The sequence below is a fragment of the Bos grunniens genome, chromosome 11 (assembly GCF_055505025.1).
Source record: "Bos grunniens cultivar Pamir isolate PY7600 chromosome 11, Bosgru_T2T1.0, whole genome shotgun sequence".
NCBI classification, from domain to species: Eukaryota; Metazoa; Chordata; class Mammalia; order Artiodactyla; family Bovidae; genus Bos; species Bos grunniens.
Genome location: NC_141175.1, coordinates 20615891 through 20631647, shown reverse-complemented (window position 1 = coordinate 20631647; position 15757 = coordinate 20615891). Strand labels below are relative to the sequence as shown.

At 49.6% G+C, this 15757-nt stretch overlaps 1 protein-coding gene across 15 annotated transcripts in view; it reads right to left on the bottom strand.

Moving 5' to 3' along the window:
• HPCAL1 (hippocalcin like 1) overlaps window positions 1-15757 on the bottom strand; it is a 117180-nt gene that overhangs the window by 25031 nt on the left and 76392 nt on the right. For all 15 annotated transcript variants that reach the window (XM_086323534.1, XM_086323531.1, XM_086323536.1 and 12 more), the window contains one exon: window positions 5383-5469. The gene's annotated coding sequence lies outside the window, so the exon portion shown is untranslated. The remainder of the gene's footprint in view (window positions 1-5382; window positions 5470-15757) is intronic.

Here is a 15757-nt window from a genome sequence, read left to right as displayed (position 1 = left end):
CAGGTCTGGTGGGGCGGGGGGTGGTGCTCTCGGGAGAGAAGGCCTTTCCAACACAACGGTGTATGCAACAACAAGTATTTCACCCTGGGAATTCAGTTATCTCGGAGAAACCAGTGTGGGCCACGCTTTCCATTTCTTCATTCCCGCCACAGCTACTTCATACGCGTCCTAGGCTGGCACACACTTTATGCACCAGGACCCGAAGGTGCGACTCGTGAGCCACGCGGGAGCCCAGCTCTGCTGCGGGTGGGTCCCTGCAGTAGAGGAGGGCTGGGGCGACATGGCAGAGGGCGTCAGCGTGCGGGGAGACATGAGTGTGCGGAACTGTGTGGTGTGGCTGGAGGCACGTGGCTGGGGAGGTGGGCGGGGCCTCATCTGGGCAGGGGCTGCAGGGAGCCTGGGCAGCACTGTGACTTCAGCAACTCTGGCCCAAGCTTCTGGGGAGACCACCAGCAAGCACTCCATCCCTGCTCCACAGCTGGGCCTGTTACCTCCCCAGGCACCTTCCTGGGCGATGAGCAGTCTAACAACACATCAGTACCGAGCAGCACAGGACAGTGTGGGGCAATACAGAGCAGTGGAGGGGAATGAGGAACGAACGGATCGATCAACAAATGCAGGGTGCAGGGAGGAGAGGCAGCGGGGGAAAGAAGAAAAGATACCATCAACCCTGAGGAGTCGGAATTTGGACTAATGACCCGAAGGGCAGTTCACACTGGTAAGTAAAAGTGAAGTCACTCAGTCGTGTCCGACCCCGTGGACTGCAGCCCACCAGGATCCTCCGTCCATGGGATTTTCCAAGCAAGAGTACTGGAGTGGGTTGCCATTGCTTTCTCCAGGAGATCTTCCCGACCCAGGGATCGAACCCATGTCTCCAGCATTGAAGACAGACACTTTACCATCTAAGCCACTAGGGAAGGCCTTCAAATTGGTACAGTCTGAGTCAAAAAATACCTGATAAACTGCCTCTGCATTCTTTCTCGGGCAGATGGTAAAGGTGGGAACGTGGGAGAGCCCTGAGGGAGATGAAGGGTGTCAGTGAGCAGACAGGAATCAGATGTTACTATAGTATCGCTGTCCCCACCCTGCCCCCGAGGGTGCGGTCGGGATGCCTGGGCAATCTTGGGCAAGTCACGTGCCTCACAGCTTTACTTTCCTCATCTGAAAAATATGAGTTTGGACAACGTGGCCCCCGAGGCACGTTCCACCCTCAAAAACGTCCTGGAATCTACTGCCAGTGGGAGCCTGGACGGCACCAGAGACGTTCACCCACCCGGCGACTGTGTGTGTCCCTCTCCCCAGGATCCTGGTTGGCAGATGCATTCGCTTTTCTCCCCACAGGTGGGAGAAGGCTCATTTCTGCCAGGTTCCGCGCCTCAGCGATGACTCAATTCTCAATCCATGGGCCCCAAATGAACCCTTTCCAAACTGTGAATTCCTGTGCCCCAGATGAATGAGGTTTGGTCACATTCTAGGATATCTTGGGTAGAAACTGAAGCAATGTCATGATGAACATTAGACTTGAGGGGTTTTTGAGACACCCATGGCCTTCTGGGGTTTTGTGATGGTTGACACAGGGCTTCGACCTCAGGGCGAGGTCCCCCTCTGCGAGGTGCTGCCCACAGCAGAGCCCCTGGAGGCAGGGCTCCAGCCTAATGCTGCTTGGCTTCACTTACGTACGGTTCAGCACATCAATCCCGTTGTGTGTGTGTGTGTGTGTTTTGAAACTTGGGAGAAAACTTCCAGTGAATCATCTCATCTGCTATTTGATTCATGTTTAATGTCTTTGGAGAGAAATAAAAAACAGTAAGTCATTCTCCCGAAAAGTGGCATCAGCCTGGCCAAGACGCTGGGCGCATCAACGGTGACATGCCAGCTGCTTCTTGGTGGCCCCAGGGCTACAGTCTTGAGTTGTCATCAGAGTGCATTTATAATCCAAGTAAAGACAGCTTCTAAACACTGCCCTTTGCTGTTTTTATTCTTAAATCACAGCACCAGAAGCCGAAGGTTCTGCAGGGAGAGCTGGCGCCAAAGCACAAACTCGCACAGAAAGTGTCAGTCAACACATGTTAACAGAGCACCTACTGAGTGGGGATCATGGTGAAGAGGTGCGTGCGTGATAGGTTGTGAGTTGTGTCTGACTCTTTGTGACCCTATGGACACCAGGTTCCTCTGTCCCTGGGACTGTCCAGGCAAGAATACTGGAGTGGGATGCCATGCCCTCCTCCAGGGGATCTTCCCGACCCAGGAATTGAACTCTCGTCCCCTATGTCCCCTGCATTGGCAAGCGGGTTCTTTACCACTTAGCACCAGCTGGGAAGCCCTGGTGAAGTGCTGGTGAGGTGCTGGGGATACAGAAATGTACAAGGTGCCCCCAAAGTGCTTCCACTCTAGCTGGGAAGGAAGGAAGGTGTGAATCCCTCTTTCCTTCCTTACCCTGAGTTAGTCTGTACTCTGAATCAAGCGTGGTGCTGGTGTGGTGGGGACAGAAAGGGGAGGGAAGGAAGGCGGCATTCCAGGCTTGTAGCTCAGGTCCTTCCCGATGCTTTTCCCCAAAGACGGAGAACTGAGTTTCAGTTTCTCAGGGCGTGGCTAGCAATAATCCCACAGCCGATCGGCACATCTAAAGCACAGGGCAGCCGCGTAGCTGGTGAAAGGAAGCAAGGAAAGAGGGCGATAAAGGGCGACGAGGGCAAGGGCGCCCCTGGCAGGCAGCCCCAGATCCTCTGCAGGCTTAGCAGTTCAGTGCATCTGCGGCCTTGGCATGCTGTTCGGCGTGCCCAAGAGCCCATCTTCCTGGCCCCTTAAGGTCTCCACATTGCCCATCAGAGCCCCTCTGACCCCGATATTCTGTGACATCCGTGGAGGAGCCAGTTTCCTGGAGATCCTCTGAAGTCCTCAGAATAGCCGCCCTGTGACATGGGTGTTGCTAAGTGACCAACGTGCCCCTGGGGTCTGACCAACCCAAGGAAATTTGAGGGATCCACAGGACAGGAAATGTGAAATGCAGGCTGTCCCAGAAATCGTGGCCATGGGCCTGGGCCTGGGCCTGGGCTGGATATGAAGGGAGAAAGATAAGTGAGGGCCCGATAGGAGAGGCGGATGATCTAGGGGGACAGTCCAGGTGGGCTCAGACCTGGCTCAGGGGCCAGCAGTCAGCGAGACCCTGGGGACATCACTTTATCCTTCGTCTGCGCATTATGGAACCTCTCTCTCTGTCTCACCCCTTGGGAGCTGAGCAAAGAGAGACCGGCAGGTGCCCTTCCTTTGACCCCTGCCCTTCTCCTTCCTGAGCAGGTGTGAGCCCAGGGCCAGGCCTCCCACTCTCGGCACGCGTGCAGCCATCTCGTGCAGAACCCCACCTGGAGCAGAAGCTCAGGGATGTTGAAGACAGCGTGTCTCTGACCTGGGGCTCGCCATCCTGCAGGCAGGCCAGGACATGGTCCCCATCCCTCCACTGACTGCAGTGGATGAGAATGCCAACCTGTGTGCACCACCATGTGTGCACGTGTGTGTACGTGCAAGTGAGCACGCATCTGCCCACGAGGCCTGTCATGCAGGGCCCGTTCCTGTGGTTGAGGGTTGGAGGGGACACCCACAGGAAGTGATATTGCAAAGTCATTGCTGGTCACTCTAAAAATAACCCTCAACGTACAACCTAGGAAGGATTTCCCTTTCCGGGTGCCCTGCCTCGAAGCCACCACAGTTTCCACTCTGAGGCCACATCGGGACAGCCAGGTGGACCGCATTCAGAGTCAGCCTGCGGCCTTGCTCTCCTGGCCTCTTGTCCTGCAGAAGCCCTGTCTCCATGCCCATGTTCATCCAGCATCTTTAGAGCAGTGCTTAAGTCTCTGCGAGGAACAGTTACGTGTGAAGTGAGCGAGGGGCTCCCCATGCAGGGTGGTTTCGACTGCACTGAGATGCTGCTCCTTGTTGGGCTCGTGTTGTGAGTGTCCCACTCCTCACGCATGAACTACACCCCCAGCAGCTGTCTGGCCCATCCCCTCTCCCGGCACTTGTGCATCCCCTCCCGTGACATGGATCTCTTTGCTGCCCCCGAATCCCTCAGACGTGCTACTGCCACAGGCCCTTTGCACTGGCTCTTCCTCTGATACCAAACTGCTCCCTCGCCTCCACTGCATCTAGGCTCAGGGCACTTCTCAGTGAGGCCTTCTCTAACTCCTCTGTCCAAAACTGTCACCCCAACACACATTCTTATCCCCTTTCCTACTTTATTTTTTTTCTCTGTATTTTACTGAATTCTCTCTCTCTTCCCTGAACTAGAATATGGAGTCCCTGGGGCCAGGTTTTATTCAAGTCAGTTCTCCACTGGAGGCCCAGAGCCTGGACGCTCTAGTGTGAATGATCAGTACACACTTTGTTGAGGGGATGAATGAGTGATTGCTGGCAGGAGGCTGGGACCTGCAGCTTTAGCACTCAGGTGCCTACAGCAGGTAGACGGAGATGGAAGACTTGGGGGACAGGCCCTCCTGTCCATCACCAAAGGGAGAGGGGCAGAGAGAGGGGGTCCTCCCACTTCCCATCACTTGGTCCAGGACATCCCAACCAAGGACATTCGTTGTCAGAGGTGCCATCTGCCTCCCAGAGTTTCTGATCTCTCGGGGGTTGGGGGCTAAGGGTTACTGAGTCTTTGCTGGGTGAGAAATGAAACACCCAGGGGGCCTCGGGATGGAAGGAGACACCAGGGACCACCTCCTCTGCCCTCTTTGGACCCCTCCACCTGCTCCAGCTCCTGACACCCAGCTACTAGCCTCAGGAGGACTCAACCTGGCCAGGCACTGCCCCTTGTGCCCCTGTGCCCACCCACCAGCCTCCAGCTGGGCCTCTGTACACAAGTGATATCCAGGTAGCCAGAGCCAGCTCCTGCCCCCTCCACATTCCCAGCTCCGACAGGGCTGGTGAAAGATCAGACCAATGAAAGTGGCTGTGTCTGCTTCCACATGGAGCTGTGTCTGTTTTCTTTGGAGAGAAAAGCCCAGAGACCCACTCTGAAGTCTGTCCCCTGGGTCTCTTGGCCCACACTGGCGAGTGCTTTCACTGGGTGAGCGGGGAAGGTGAGAGAAGGAAAGGCAGGGCAGCAGCAGAAACGCCCCTCCCTCAGGAAGTCCACACCCTGGTGTCCAAGCAAGAGAGGCAGGAAGGCCCCACCCACGGGATGTGGGGGCGAGACTGCGCCATCATGGGGGCGCTGGGCAGACTGTCCCCCTAAAGCCTTCCCCATTCTTTCCGCTGACTGGGTCAAGTCTCCACACGCTGGCACGTGGACAGGACCCCACAGAGAGGAGAGGCCCCTCAGAGGCCCGTCCTCACCCCATCTCACCTGCCGCCTCCCCCCTGCCCCCACCACACCAGAGCACTTACCCAAGGCCGAGAGGAGGTGGAGAGAAAGCAGGGGTCAGAACCTTGGAGGCCGCTTCCACGTCCTGGCCCAGGCTGCTAGACCATGCCCTGGAAGAGAGGACAGATCGGTCACATGTGGCGGGGCCACCCAGACCCAGAGCCCACTGACTTCCTCACCAGTCACTTCCGTACAATCTACACACATTTCCCCATGATCCTTCCGTAATACAAGGTTCTCTTCCTCCGTGGGGGCTGGCAGGGCTCTCCTTGCCCCTGCAGAATGAGGGCTGCATCTCTCCTGAACTGACTGTGAGCTGCACAAGGGCAGAGAGTCTGTGCCTTCATTTCTGGGCAGCCAGTGCCTGGCTCAGAGCTTGCATGCAGCAGGCGCTCAATAAATAATCCCTGTTTGAGAAATGAGTGTCCCCAAATGCATCCCATGGACATGAGTGAAATCACAGTGCACTTGTGCTCAGTCAGAATTCTACCCTCTTCAGCAATGCAGGGCTTCATATGCCCGCTACATCACTGACACTCACTGCTAGGATTCAAGACCTGGAGATGCAAACACCACGCATCTCCCCACCAGATATGCTCACTGGAGGTCACTGACGTACTTTATGTATACACATATACACCAGTATGTACCTACATGTAACACTCTTAATAGACTTTATTTTTTAGAGCAGTTTTTTCATTCGCAGCAAAGCAGAGCAGAAAGTACAGCGGTCCCACCTACCCCTTGTCCCCAGACACAGCCCTCCTCATGTTCACCATCCTCCCCCTGCAGACTGGGTACCTATGTTACAACTAGTGGACCTACACAGATACACGTCCTCGCCCCCAGGCCAGAGCTCACAGGAGCTTGTCCTTGGTGTTGTATGTTCTGTGGGTTTGAACAAACGTGTAACGTCCTGTTGTTTGGTTGCTCAGTCACATCCGACTCTTTGCGATGCCATGGACAGCAGCACGCCAGGCTCCCCTGTCCTTCACCATCTACGTTATAATATTAATATTATACGAGGCAGCTTCCCTGCCCTAAAATCCCCCTCTGCTCACCTCGTCCCCTATTTTTCTAAAGGTGAGCTCACGTCAACGGTCTCAGCTAAGTCATCTCATGACTCTGGAGCCCTGCTTGGACACTCAGGGAAATTAAAGCCTGGACAGGATCCAGGGTCCTCCACAAGGTCACCCGGGTGAAAACCAGTAAGTTGGAATCAGTGGCAGAATGTGCTAGAAGCAATGTGTCTGGTGGTCATTTTATCATCTTGACCTCCTGTCAGCCCTGGCGGGGAGGGTCCATTCTAACCCCACAGTTTACAGAGGAGCAAACAGATTTGGGGACGTGTGTCAAGGTCACATGCAGCCAAGTGGGATGCCCAAAATGTACACCCCCAAACCCACCTCTGCTCTTTCCAGATGCCCTCGTCAATTACAGGAGCTTATAGGAGGCATGGGAATGCCACAGGCAAGCACCCTCTCAGGTTAGGGGGCTTTTGCTTTTCCAGCGTTGGATCGTGTGTGCCCCGGGCCTGTGGTCCTCCTGCAGATGGTGGTGGTGGGGGGTGGCACCCTCCAGCCACTCTGTACCATTAATGTCACGGGGGGCCTCCCCCAGCTGCAGGTCATCTGCACAAAGGCCCCACTATTTCTAGCCTCTGGGGGACAGACCTGCATGAACATCAAGCTCAAGGATCTGCTCGGGGACGGTGACAGCATTCCTAGTCCAGGTGGACACTGTCCTGTCTCTCCAGACACGCCCCAGCTCTCCCAGGAAGAGCTCTGTGGAGTGGGGACAGCAGAGGTGCTCCTCTGTGCTGGGAGGCCCTGTGACTGGGGTGGGCCCTATGACCCCCGCCATCCTCAGTGTCCCCAGCTGTGACACGGTGGACGGGCCGGATCCCTTGGGGAGGCTGGGCCAGCTCTGATCCCAGGTTTCCCAGCAGGAGGAGCCATCCTTCCAGAAGGCTCTGGCTCCCAGTCTGCTTGGGAACACTCCATTAACTCAAATTGCAAATTTCCTCCTGGCTCTATCGGCTAAGCCACAGGGGCTCCCCGGCCACCAGCTTTCCTGTGACAGATACAGATGACAGTCATCACTGGAGACGGAATCAAGAGGCAGAAGTCATTATGCAGAAATAATTATGTTGAGTTATGTTTGGTTGCTCCTGATTTCTGTCTCTCAATTGTCTTACAAATGGTCATGCCACTTCCTCTCTAGGAGAACAAACTGTGGATGCTTGGGTGATTCAAACAGACCTCCTGGGCCGGAACCTAGTGCTCCAAACTCCTGCCAGGCGGGGCATCAGCATCCAAGGGCTGTGACGCCCTTTCGTTTCTCCGAGCACTTGGGAGAGAGGAGAGGTAGAAGACAAAAGCCCTGGGAAGGGAGCACACTCCCTGACTCACCCACACACCCCCCCTGCATTGGACCCTCCTTCAAGGCCCGCTTCACCTGGGTCCCTTTCTTCTGGGGTCCATCCTGACCTCCCAGCCTTTTGTTCACTTTATGCCCAAGGCACCTCCCTCTCCTAGGTCTGGGGTCTCTGGTGGGGGGTGACTCAGGCCGTGACCAGCTTTGACTCATTGTGGTACTCCCAGCTCCTAGCACAGAGCAAGGCCCTGGGAGAGCAGAGAGGGCTCCGTGGCTGGGCTGCTTGGGCTCAAATCCTAGCTCTCCTATTTCCTAGTTGTGTGACCCATTATCTACCTTCTCTCTGCCTCAGTCTTCCAGGATGTAAAATGGAGATGATGATAATCCTACCTAGTTCATCAACCTCTTAAAAGATTCCGTGAGCAAATGCACACACATACAAAATACTTGCTCATAGGAAGATGCAATAAATGTCAACAATGACTAAAAGAGCACAGAGAAGCCTTGAAAACACTCTTGTAAGAATCGAAGCCAACTTGAAAGACACAGACCACTGAAACTGACTCAAGAAGAAGTATGTCTGACACACCTATAACAAGGCAAGAGACTGAATTAGTAATCAAAAAATTACTCATGAACAAAAGTCCCCACCAGGCCCAGATGGTTTCACTGCTGAGTTCTATAAACATTTAAAGAATTAATAACAATTCTTCACAAACTCTTCCAAAAAACAGAAGAGGCAGGAACACTTCCCAACTGGTTCTATGAGGCTAGTACTACCTTGATCGCAAAACCAGACAAAGTCTCCACAAGAGAAGAAAGCTACAGACCAATGTCCCTAATGGACAAGGATGAAAAGAAAAACAAACAAGCCCTCAAAAAAAAAAAAAAAAAACCCAGCATAGCAAATCCAGTAACATAAAGAATAAAAAGAATTATACATCATACCAAATGGGATTTATCTCAGGAATGCAAGGATAGTTTACCATCTGAAAACAATGTAGTACATCATACAGTAAAATAAAAAGCAAAAATCACATGCTAATCTCAACAGAGGCAGAAAAAGCACTTGACAAAATCCAACATCCTTCCATGATAAAAACACTCAAACTAAGAACAGAAGGAAACTTCCTCAGTCTGACAGAGGATATTTGTGAAATACTCATAGCCAACATCACACTTAATGGTAAAAATACCAGATGCTTTTACCTTTAGATGAGGAATGAGACAAGGATGCCCACTCCTGTCACTTCAATTCAACATTATACTAGAGGTTCTAACCAGGGCAACTAGGCAAGAAAAAAATACAAGGCATCTGAATTAGAAAAGAAGTAAAACTATCTCTATTTGCAGATGACATGATCTTTTATATAGGAAATCCTAAGGAATCCACTAAAAAAAAATGTAATAGAACTAATAACATAATTTAAGCAAGATTGCTGGATACATGATCAACATACAAAAATTAAGTGTATTTCTATGTACAGGCAATTAAAAATCCAAAAATGAAATTAACACATTTCATTATGAAAACAATTCTGTAAGCAATAGCATCAAAAATTATTTAAAAATTTATAAAATAAATTTAACAAAAAAATGCAAAATGTATTCTGAACACTACAAAACATTGTTGAAAAAAATGAAAGAAGATCTAAATAAGTGGGAAAATATCCCATGTTCATAGATCAGAAGACTTCACGCTGTTAAGATGACAATACTCCCCACACTAACCTCCAGGTTCCCCTTCAGAATGCCAGCTTACTGCTTTGTATTTGGCTGATTCTAAAATTCATATGGAACTTCAAAGGACGCAGAACAGCTGAAACAGTTCTGGAAAAATAAAAGAGTAGAACTCACAGCTCTCAATTTAAAAACTTACTACAGGGGCTTCCCTGGTGGTCCAGTGATTGAGAATCCGCCTTGCAATGTAGGAGACGTGAGTTTGATTCCTGATCCAGGAAGACTCCACATGCTGTGGTGCAACAAAGCCTGCGCCTCACAACTACTGAGCCTGTGCTCTAGAGCCCAAGAGCTGCATCTGCTGAAGCCCACAAGCCCTAAGCCTGGACCTCATAACAAGAGAAGCCACCGCAGCGAGAAGCCTGAGCACCACGACTGCAGAGGAGCCCCCGCTCGCTCGAACTAGGGACAAGCGTCTGCAGCAACAAAGACCCAACTCAGCCAAAATTAAATAAATTTTTTTCTAATGAAAGAAAAGATGCTCAACATCGGGAGTTATTAGAGAAATGCAAATCAAAAGCACAATGAGATATCATTTCACACCCACTAAAATTTTTGGAAAAGAAAATGTCAGATCAATGCAAGTGTTGGTGAGGATTTGGAGAAATTGGATCCCACTGCTGTTGGTGATGTAAATGGTGCAGCCACTTTGGAAAACAATCTAGCAGTTTCTCAAATGAGTGAACATACAGTTATCATATAACCCAGAAACTCCACTCCGAGGAAGAAACCCAAGAGAAATGAAAACAAACGTCCATAAAAAAACTTGTTCATAGCAGCATTATTAAACAACTCAAACGTTCATTACTATATGAATGGATAAACAAAATGTGGTATTTTCATACAGTGTAATATCATTTAGCCATAAAAAGAAGTTCTGACATGTGCTACAATATGGATGAAACTTGAAAACATTATGCTAAGTGAAACCAGCACAAAAGGACAAATGTTGTATGATTCTCTTATAGAAAATGTCCAGAATAGGAAATCTATAGAGACAGAAAGTAGATTAACCATTTCTTAGGGCTGGGGAAAGGTGGATAGCGGAATGAGATGTGGTAGCTAAAGGTGGTAGCCAAAATTGTACCCACTTTAGTATGTGTATAACCTATATATACAAAAAAGATCTTCACGACCCGGATAATCATAATGGTGTGATCACTCACCTAGAGCCAGACATCCTGGAATGTGAAGTCAAGTGGGCCTTATGTATCACTACGAACAAAGCTAGTGGAGGTGATGGAACTCCAATTGAGTTATTTTAAATCCTCAAAGATGATGCTGTGAAAGTGCTGCACTCAATATGTCAGCAAATTTGGAAACTCAGCAGTGGCCTCAGGACTGGAAAAGGTCAGTTTTCATTCTAATTCTAAAGAAAGGCAATGCCAAAGAATACTCAAACTACTGCACAATTGCACTCATCTCTCATGCTAGTAAAGTAATGCTCAAAATTCTCCAAGCCAGGCTTCAGCAATACGTGAACCGTGAACTTCCAGATGTTCAAGCTGGTTTTAGAAAAGGCAGAGGAACCAGAGATCAAATTGCCAACATTTGCTGGATCATCAAAAAAGCAAGAGAGTTCCAGAAAAACATCTATTTCTGCTTTATTGACTATGCCAAAGCCTTTGACTGTGTGGATCACAGTAAACTGTGGAAAATACTGAGAGATGGGAATCCCAGACCACCTGACCTGCCTCTTGAGAAACCTGTATGCAGGTCAGGAAGCAACCGTTAGAAGTGGACATGGAACAACAGTCTGGTTCCAAATAGGAAAAGGAGTAGGTCAAGGCTGTATATTGTCACCCTGCTTATTTAACTTATATGCAGAGTACCTCATGAGAAATGTTGGGCTGGAGGAAGCACAAGCTGGAATCAAAATTGCCGGGAGAAATATCAATAACCTCATATATGCAGATGACACCACCCTTATGGCAGAAAGTGAAGAAGAACTAAAGAGCCTCTTGAAAGTGAAAGAGGAGAGTGAAAAAGTTGGCTTAAAGCTCAACATTCAGAAAGCTAAGATCATGGCATCTGGTTCCATCACTTCATGGCAAATAGATGGGGAAACAGTGGAAACAGTAGCTGACTTTATTTTTGGGGGCTCCAAAATCACTGCAGATGGTGATTGCAGCCACGAAATGAAAAGATGCTTACTCCTTGAAAGGAAAGTTATGACCAACCTAGACAGCATATTAAAAAGCAAAGACATTACTTTGTTAACAAAGGTCTGTCTAGTTAAGGCTATGGCTTTTCCAGTAGTCATGTATGGATGTGAGAGTTGCACTATAATGAAAGCTAAGCACAGAATAATTGATGCTTTTGAACTGTGGTGTTGGAGAAGACTCTTGAGAGTTCTTGGACTGCAAGGAGATCCAACCAGTCCATCCTAAAGGAGATCAGTCCTGGGTGTTCATTGGAAGGACTGATAACTGAAGCTGAAACTCCAAAACTTTGGCCACCTGATGTGAAGAGCTGACTCATTGGAAAAGACCCTGTTGCTTGGAAAGATTGAAAGCAGGAGGAGAAGGGGACGACAGAGGATGAGATGGTTAGATGGCATCACCAACTTAATGGACATGAGTTTGGGTAAACTCCGGGAGTTGGTGATGGACAGGGAGGCCTGACGTGCTGTGGTTCATGGGGTTGCAAAGAGTTGGACACGACTGAGCGACTGAACTGAACTGAAAGGGTTTGGGGTGGAGGAGGAAATGACAACCCACTCCAGTATTTTTGCCTAGAGAATCCCAGAGACAGAGCAGCCTGGTGGACTACAGTCCACGGGGTCTCCAAGAGTCGGTGGACATGACTGAGCAACTAAACAACAACAACTGTGTTTTATAATATTAAAAACAGGGCATCAGTATCACATCTCAAGCTTAGAAGGTGACAGTTTGGGGAACTGTTGTGGTCATCTCAAGCAAGTAAGTACCGCCTGAAGGTGTTATACTTCCAAAGATTAAGAACCATTCCGCCTACCAAACAAAATACATTCTGAAGGTTGCTTGTTTTGTAATCCTGGATCTGGACTTTTTGGGGAGTCTTAAATTTATAAAAGAATGAAATTATAAAATACTAAGCAGTGTGGCTTTATTTTGAAGTAATCTGTTACTTTAAAATTAAAAGAGAAGCATTAAGAATCAATGAAACAATGAAATCTAGTTATTATAAATTCCATCTGTATTTAAAGTATTCTAAAATAAGTTATTGGTAGCTGTTTTTTCTTAGCAGGATGAGTAGAATTTTCTTGATTATAGGTATAGTTTTATTTTTATTATTTCTTATTTTTTAAATGGCCCATATGGTTATGAACAGGATTTGTATGGCCAGCTTCTGTTCTTTCACCAAACTTGAGATAAAAATTATTTTAACTCTAACCTAAAATTAGTCTTTAAAAAATGGGAAATGTTAACTTAAAAGCAGCATATAGTCATTCCGTTTGCTGTCTGACCCTGATCCCAGGGAAACTTGACAAGCTTTCTTTTGTTCCAAAGTAGAGAAGTACAGGTCAAAGTTCTGGAATATTTCTAATTTACTTTAGTGAATTTTACCCACTTTAGTATGTGTATAACTTATATAAAGCAAAAAAAGAATTTAATTATAGTGAGCAATATAACTTTGTTCATATTATCTGATGTTTGGTAAAAGAAAAATATGAGATGAATGAATTAAATCAACAAAAATAAATAAAGAGTATGGGGTCTCCTTTTGGGATGACGGAACATTCTTTTGGGGTGATGGAACATTCTTTTTGGGTGACGGAACATTCTTTCAGGGTTGCGAACATTCTTTTGGGGGCGATGGAACGTTCTGAAATTGACTGCAATGGCAGTTGCACGTGTATTTGGTGATGTGCTAAAAGCCATTGCCTTGTATACTTTATATGGCTGAGTTGTGCGGTACATGGATTGTATCTTAATAAAGTTATTAAAAAACAAACAAACCGGAGTCTAGGCCAGCGTTCTTGTACTTCTGTACCCCAGAAGACAGAAGGGCAAAGAGCAGGTTCACAGGAACGGGGGGGCAAAGCACAGGGCCTCCCAGCTCTGCAGCCGGGGCTCACAGCTCTCAGAGCTCGTCACGGTGGCCAACCGTGAGAACTGGCAGCCTCAGACCTCAGCTGAGCTGCAAAACTGCCTTGGAGCCTCGCTCCCCACCCTGCCCCCAACTTGCACCCCCCACACTTGCTAAGTGCCTGCTGAATGCGTTAGGTGCAGGGGACACCGGCCCGACTTTCGAGGAACCCACAGCCCAACCAGGTACCCTCAGATGTCATGTGCTGGATGCTGGGGATGGGCAGTCAAACCAAGCTCCAAGGGATCGCTTGCGTTCCAGGAGGTGATCTGGTGCACTGGGGGGCGGCTGGGGAGGGGGAGTCCCTCTGGATACACGCTGGGTCCGGGATGAAGGAGTTCAGTCCCTGAAACCACCCTATCCGCCACCCCAGGGTGCTGACTGCGAACCACCAGCTAACAAACCAGGGTTCTAGGGCCATTTCTGGGGCTAGTTCCTCCTCTAGGGCCCAGGCCCCGAGGGCTCAGTGCCCAGCATCCTTGCTGGCCAATCCTTGAAAGGCAGTTACACGAGCTTCCTCCTGCCAGGGCTCAACATCTCCTCTTGCCCAGACCCAGGCCTCCTGGGCTGACTCTGATCTGCCCGCTTGCACGAGGGGCAAATGTGTGCTCAAGAGATGACAAATTATTTTAATATATCCTGAAATCCAACTTAATTAGGAAGCAAAGTCCCTGAGGGAGAAAAATACAATGGGTCTGGAGTCAGAGACGGATGGGTTTTGGATTATGACTATTTCTGAGGTGACTGTGGTTTTAGGATGACTAATTCCACCATGGTCCCCAGGTAATCGGGGCGGTAGCTCGCCGAATACTTTCACAACACAAAGGCATTTTCCTCCACTGCTCAATTCAATAACTGAGTTAGAGGGATTTCCCTGCTGGTCAGGGGCTAAGAATCCAGCTTGCAATACAAATGACAGGGGTTCAATCTCTGGTCAAGGAACCAAGATCCTTCATGCCGCAGGGCAGCCAAGCCTGAGTGCCACAACTAGAGAGACGTACATGATGCAACAGAGATCCACGTGCCACGATTAGGGCCCGATACAGCCAAACAATGAATATTAAAAAAAACAAAACCGAGTTGAAGGGGCTGTGTATCCTGCAGATGTCCCCGGGGATGGGAAAGCCATAGACATACCACGGAAGCCAAGACTCGCAGGTCAGACCACACAGCCAGAACGCTTCACAAAAGAGGGCAGAGCTGGAGAGGGCCCAAGGCGGCAGTGAGCTAAACCCTGAGCCCTGCGGGGCCAGAGCCAGCACCTTCACCAGCCCTGTGGTCATCTGGGGCCCTGGGCGCCGGCCGCATTCCCGGCTTCCAGGGAGCGCTCGTGATATCTTATTGTAGCTCCTGTGTCCCCTCCCATCCCCAGGGTACCCGAGCTGGGGTCACAAAACAGAAGGAACCTACGATCTCCAACCATTGTGAAAAAACGACATATTTACTAACGATGACTACACAAACTGCATGGCCCAGAAATTCAGCTCCTTGATTTACTCCTGACAGAAAGATGGACGCAGGTTCACCAGTGACACAAGCAAGAAGGCTCACAGCTGCACAGCCTAAAAAAGCCCAAAAACCGTCCTCACGTCCACCTGCCATCGACGGGGGACAGCCTGTAGTGTGCTGGCACCTGGGGGATCACAGAACAACTGGAAAAAACCTCCACAACACACAACACAGATGAAGCTCCAAAAGGCTTCCTTTCCAGTAACAAGACAGCAACGGACAGAGTAAGCAGATCACCAACTGCTAGGAAAAGAATAAAACGAAGTGATCCAATGAAGACTGCCGGGCAGCTCAGTGGTCGAGAATCCGCCAGCCAGTGCAGGAGACGCAGGTTCAATCCCGGGATGTGGAAGATCTCCTGGAGAAGGAAATGGCAACCCACTCCAGTATTGCTACCTGGGACATCCCAGGGACAAAGGAGCCCGACAAGCTACAGTTCATAGGGTCACAAAGAGTTGGACACGACTGAGCAACTGAGCACGCCACAGTGGGTTGGGGTTGGGGCGGTAACTCTTGCTTGGATGCTCAGAGTCAGGGACACATGTGAAGAGGAAGGGATAGCCTTATGATGAGGGCTCTCGGCAGAAGGGGCAGCAAATGCAAAGGCCCTGGGGTACAGCATGCTCGGCATCATCAAGGAGCAGCAAGAAAGTGAGTGTGGCCGAAGCATGGCCAACAGGCAGAAGTGGGGAGCAGCGGTGG